Raw genomic sequence first — 6,000 nt, forward strand, 5'->3', positions numbered from 1 at the left:
AGTTTGCTGGACATAAGACGTCAATTAAAGATGTCACTAGGAAGTGATAGTTATCAGTTGCTCATTAGAGTTCCATTACTAATCAAAACATAGCAAGCAGGGATTTCCAGGTTTGCTGAGTTTTTATCTTGTTGAAGAACTCGGAGTGTTATCTAGGAATATCAGATAGTGACTACTGCTCTGTCATTGCACTAATTGGTCGCAAAGGAAGTGGCAGAGGGAACTATGCGGAATGTGGCTCTGTTCGTGTGAGGCCAGAGATGACTTTTCAGAAAATCGCACTTGAACGGTTATGCCAATATAGGGAATAAATGGATTTATAGCCGAATAGGGGCATAAGGTCACAGTATCGATCAGGAACCTAGATAAACACGCAACACCCACTCCACGGGTTAATGTCCATCAAAATTACTAAAACTAAGCAATTAGATGCATGTGTAACATTGCCCACCCCAAAATACATAAATGCATTCGAAATAGGCGTACTTGTAATACATGAATTTAGGTACTGTACGTTTTTTAAAGCATAGTAATCATTCAAAAAATTATTGCATATGAAATCAATGAATGATTATGCAAAAGGAATTACACATGAAGTATCTCTGACAGAAGAAAAGCGAGATAAATCATCACATAAAATTGCATTGTAATAACGTGTGCTAGAGGCTGGTGTAATGTTGTTATGTCTCTAGATGTGTTTAGAAATAGAAGTGTGAAGCTTCTGTTCTCTAAGAATAGTTTTTACGTTAAGCAAAGAATTGTTCGTGCCAAAAAAGGTCAATATTAGAAAAAATTGTCCAATTCAAAGAAAATAGATTTCCAAAGCTCTTGGCAGTTTTTGTTGATCAAAACTGAAGGCCGAATTCAGAGTTCATGGGAACGCTGTGTGTCGGAAAGCTTCTCAAAAGTTATTGTTTCTGTACGGGTGAGAACATCGTATCAGACAGGCTCTCAAAGAATTGGTCTACAAATTCAGGTGATAGTTCAACCAAATTAGATAGCGCTGTAACTTGGCAGGTGTGAGAATGATTGCTGTCATCATAGTCGGGACCAGCAATGCTCACAGAACGTTGTACCTGGATGATGTTGCTTTTGTCACTCGCTCCACTGTTACCACTTGGCTGTAGTACAGGAGTCTCCACGAATGCCGTCATCAGGATTGGTAGCCGCTGGGGACAACACAATGCGTGAGCCGTTATTGGACTGAGCAAAGTATCGACGTCCATTGGTACTGCTGATGGATGTGAAAGACAGATGTCCAACACGCATTCATCGCCGCAAAGCATACACCGTAGCACAGGTAAAATGCAATTTTGCCACATCGGTCTGAATGAAAGGAACCAGGTCATGTTTAGATCTCTCAGCCTGGCCAATCCGAGGACGTTAGTTATCCTGTCCCGGTAGCGCATTGCTAGGATTGTCTCTTCCATTCCCATGGGAGCTATGTCTGAGCCGAGGCTTGCCATAACGTAGCAGGAGGGTCAAAAATAGAATCCCTGCGACGAGTCCCAAAAATAATGGTATGCCGCCAAAAATGGAGTGCACAAAATTAGGAAAGATTCCCAAAATTGCCTGGAAGGGTGTTAGCAGTCCCGTAAAGACTGTCTTAAATATGCCTGGGATGCTTGTTGCACTAGACATGTTAAGGAGTTGGCTGCACATTTCTACGAAATGCACGGGGCAATTTGTTGATAAAAGGTCATGAACCTCAGTAGCCGTCCTTGCGACTAGAAGATCATACGTCTCTTTAGATGACGTTATAGGCACGGTTGTCTGTAAAAGTACAGATTTCATTTTGCTTAATGTATCAATTCGTATAGAATAGAGATTCAGACGAGGCCAGAGGGGAGTCACTATGTCTGGAGGCCCGCTCGGGAACAATGCTTGCATACAACATTTGACCATGGACGTAACTTGTACTAGATAACTTTTCCCTGGCGTCAGGCCACAACATCTGTGATCCGTTCTAAGAATGTAACTCCCGTTCGAAAGTTGCATAAAGAAGGGCTCTATCTGAGTTGCAGGTTTGACTAGCTGGTGGCATGAAAGGTTGTTTGAATTTCCATCACATGCTTCGTGTAAATTAATACCCTGACACAAAAGTATACCGCTTAGTGAATGTTTACAATTTTCACCACTAAGAAATACATTTTTGTCACTGTCACTATAGCAAGAATGAGTGTATGGTAATTTCCATTCGGATTTTATATATCCTTTACCCAATTGTTCATACTGGCCAGCAGGTATGTACTCAAGGCACTTTTTAAATCGGAAAGTTGTTATCGGAATTGTGATAATTCCGTGTATTATCCATTCAATGACAGGACTCTCTGACATTGTCAATGGTAATCTCTCGAGTCTTTCGATGCTCATTGTATAGTCTGCTCCTTTCTGTGCCAAACTGATCTGTTTATCAGTAAGGTTAAAACTGGAAAATAATGACGCTGTGTTGATTAAACGCCAAGGCACATAGCCTGAACGAAGATTTTGCAGCGTCCAGCCTAATTCTATAATAAAGCGTAATTGAGACTGGCCATGTTGTAACATTAGCAAATCTCTGTCTATCACATCAAAGGCAGAGGATACAATATTGTCCAAAGAATATATTCTGGAAGACAGAGTCGTTAACCCATTGTCTACCACAGAAAGTGATTTCTCCAAATTAATACGATCAATTTCTCGTATTTTTTCAGCAGTTTCAATTTGCTTTACTTTCCAAGCCTCGTTGTAAGCAGCATAGATACTGGTCGCTATGAAACGCTTTTGACGCTGTTTGCATGGTCCAAGAATGAAATCGCGCAAATCAGCACCATCTTTTAGTAAAGACAAGTGTTGCTTAATTTCAGCCAGTGTGGACGAAGTTAGCCATTCAAGGCAGAGTTTCCCTACACTGTATGTTGTTATAATCCCTGGATGCTGTCTCTGGGAATATCTAGGGTCTAATCTGGTCATTTTTAACCCCTGTGTTTTATTCAGGAATCTATCTTGACAGCTATTTGTGTCTGTAGGCCAGATTAACCACTTTTTCCAATCAGGATGTGTTCTGTTGAAATGTAAAATTTGTGACACGTCTAACTCAATATCTGTGGTTGTATTCTCAGGTATTGGCTTTGGTATAGACGGTGTTTTAAGGTCCTTGATCTTAGCTAGGCCAAGACAAGATGTTTGGTGTATTGTGTCATTTAAAAATAACATTTGTTCAGGTATCATGCAGGTTCTAAATAGTGCTTCAATGCCTTGCACCTGCCAATCTTTTGTACCCCAAATTGTTTTCGTTTCAATATTATTTTTCCAATAATCAAAACCAAATGTCATCATTTTGTCATAAAATGCTTCTGAATATATCAATTTAGAATTTGTCAGCATTGTTTTCATTCCTGTTTTATCTAACAGTTTGTAATAAAACGTTTCTGCATCACTGGTGTTAAACCCTGAGAAGTATTTGAATTTCTCAAAAAATGCTTTAGAACTGCTTTTAGGTGGTGTAGAACAATGTTCCCATTGATTATACATAAAAACATTTCTAGGCTGTGCAGATTTATGCAAGTAATGATCCCCATAGTGGGTATAACAGAATAACTGCTCATAACTAGATGAACCTTGTAAATAATCATGATCTGTGAATCTAGCTGACATTACTAAATCAGACATCATGTCATTAATACTGTTAAAGTCCCAATCATCAGAGAATGTACTTGGTGTCACAAAGTCACTTAAGGAAACCTTTAGTTGATGAGGATACTTCAGGATTTCGACCGGACCATAGATCTCATAGTCTGTTTTCTCCCATACTACCCCACCAGGTATTGGAAATGCTGTGACATTTACTGTTGGCAGTTCTCTTTTCTTCACGTGGGATGATCTGTGTGGTTTCAGGACTAGGTTGATGTTCTGACTTGCTGTGTCCATTGTAATATATTTTCCTTCAATGAATTTTCCCAAACACAGTACCATGATGAGCCAAAGCAGGAGGAAAAATACACCTAGACCGAACCAGAACTCTAGCCAAGGGGAAATAAGGTAGATTTCCTTCAGTTGAGGAAAGAGTTCTGTTGCTTTTTCTTTAAAAGTCTTTTTTGTTTCTGGCATCACTTCGAGGTCGTTTAAATCTTCAGAGAAGTTGTCGAAGTTGATGAAATAACCAGAGGCAGTTCTGTCAATTGATGGGATTGTTCTTTCAATCTGTCTTTCGGTAGCACTTTCTGATGCCACATCATTGTAGACTGGTGTTGTTTCTTGACGAACTGTTTCAATCTGTGTTTCAAGAGGCACGAGTTCCATGGCATTATTGCATAGTCCTTCATTGTGCACTGCAGGCTGATCGAATGTGATTAGTCTTTCAGTTTGAACCTCTTGGATTGTTGCAAGTTTGGGTATTCTGTTGTTTCTTGGGAGTCCACTGGGCCTACTGTTGATTATAGGCCACATGCTTGTGGTTTTACCAGATCGATAGACACGACTCTGTTCTCCTTTTTACCAGCAAGGGGCGGTAGCACAACTGATCTTGTTCCGGTGACTGCTAAGACAGGTACTGCTTTTCTGTAAGAAGGCCCAAATTCCTTCTTAACCGCGATCTTTTCTCTGACTAGATCCCCAATCTTTGGAATCCAGACAGGCCTTGCTGGGGCTGTTGCGGGTGGTGCCTCGTCAGTGGTACCTGGCTGTTGCTTTAACTTTATGTTGCTTAATGATTTTCTTGTTTCATTCAGTTCCTGTAAAACAGCCAAACGATCTTTTACATCAAAGTGCGTTGTTTCTTCTTGTACCACTGACATCTGACTATCGAGGTCCTGAACTCGCATTCTAATTCCGAACAATAGTTCGTATGGGCTGAAACCTTTTAGAGAATTTCTTGGCATGTTGTTAAGACTAGTCTGGACACTTATTAAATGTTTGACCCACCCAGCGCCTGAACCTAATACCTTCGCTGTTATAGATTGCTTTATGTCACGGTTTTTTCTTTCTACCACACTGTTCCCTTCCGGGGTATGACGGACAAGAATACCGCAACCCAATTCCCATGCTGGCCATGGCCTCCCTATAAGCTCGAGAGCTGAAAGCAGGACCCTGGTCAGAATGGAACGTGGTAATTGCGTATATGCCGATATTGACTCGCAAATCTTTTATAACCGTTCTAGCGTCAGCCGAGCGCTGGAGGCCTCATTTTTTAAATGCTTTTCGTCTTAACGGTGTACACTGGGACGCGCTTCTCTTCTTTGATTGCGCAGATAGACCGCCTTATGCTGTCTAGAAGGGATCCTGAAACTACACTGGCCTGTTCATTTCTGCGATCTCGGTTGCAGTTTTCACAATTTTGAGCAAAACATTGAATATCTATACTCATTCCTGGCCACCAGTACTCTGATTGCAATTCTTTCAGAGAGGCTTTGATTGTTTGGTGTTTCAGACCCAACCCCATGTGTGCTTCCAGTAAGAGGAAGCCCCTCCTGCTCCTGTTTGGAATTACTCTGTCCCCCACTCCAGGGATTCGAGCAAAAGGAACGGAGTTTGCATCGATTATGTATGCATAATTGAGTGGATAGTTTACGGGTAGTGCTGCACAGTCGCCTTTTACGGTCGTTTTTACTGCCAGCATGGTTTCCCCGTCTATGTACTTATCTGTACGCTTTTTTGTGGCTACGGAAGCCGGTTTAGTTGCTTCCGCTTTGGCTGTATTAGCCAAGAATTCCCTGCAACGTGAACGCCATCACGCTGAAGACTTTTGTCTTTCGTAGTTCTTTGTATAAAAGAGCTACCTCGTTCCAGAGCAATTTATGCTTTGTGGCACCTGTGTCATCTTTGTAGTCGTTTTCGATCCAACTCTGCAGTTTATTGTTGTAAGAGTTGACGCAAAAATGAGAATCGCACACTATAAGTGTCGGGAATTCACGTTCTGCATTTTCGAGCGCCATCTTTAAAGATCTGATTTCAGTTCTCTGAACCGAACAGTTTCTTACAGATTCAGTTTTTGTTACTTTCGGTCTGAATTTACCGCACAGC

Source organism: Lissotriton vulgaris, chromosome 7 (genome assembly GCF_964263255.1).
Source record: "Lissotriton vulgaris chromosome 7, aLisVul1.2, whole genome shotgun sequence".
NCBI classification, from domain to species: domain Eukaryota; kingdom Metazoa; phylum Chordata; class Amphibia; order Caudata; family Salamandridae; genus Lissotriton; species Lissotriton vulgaris.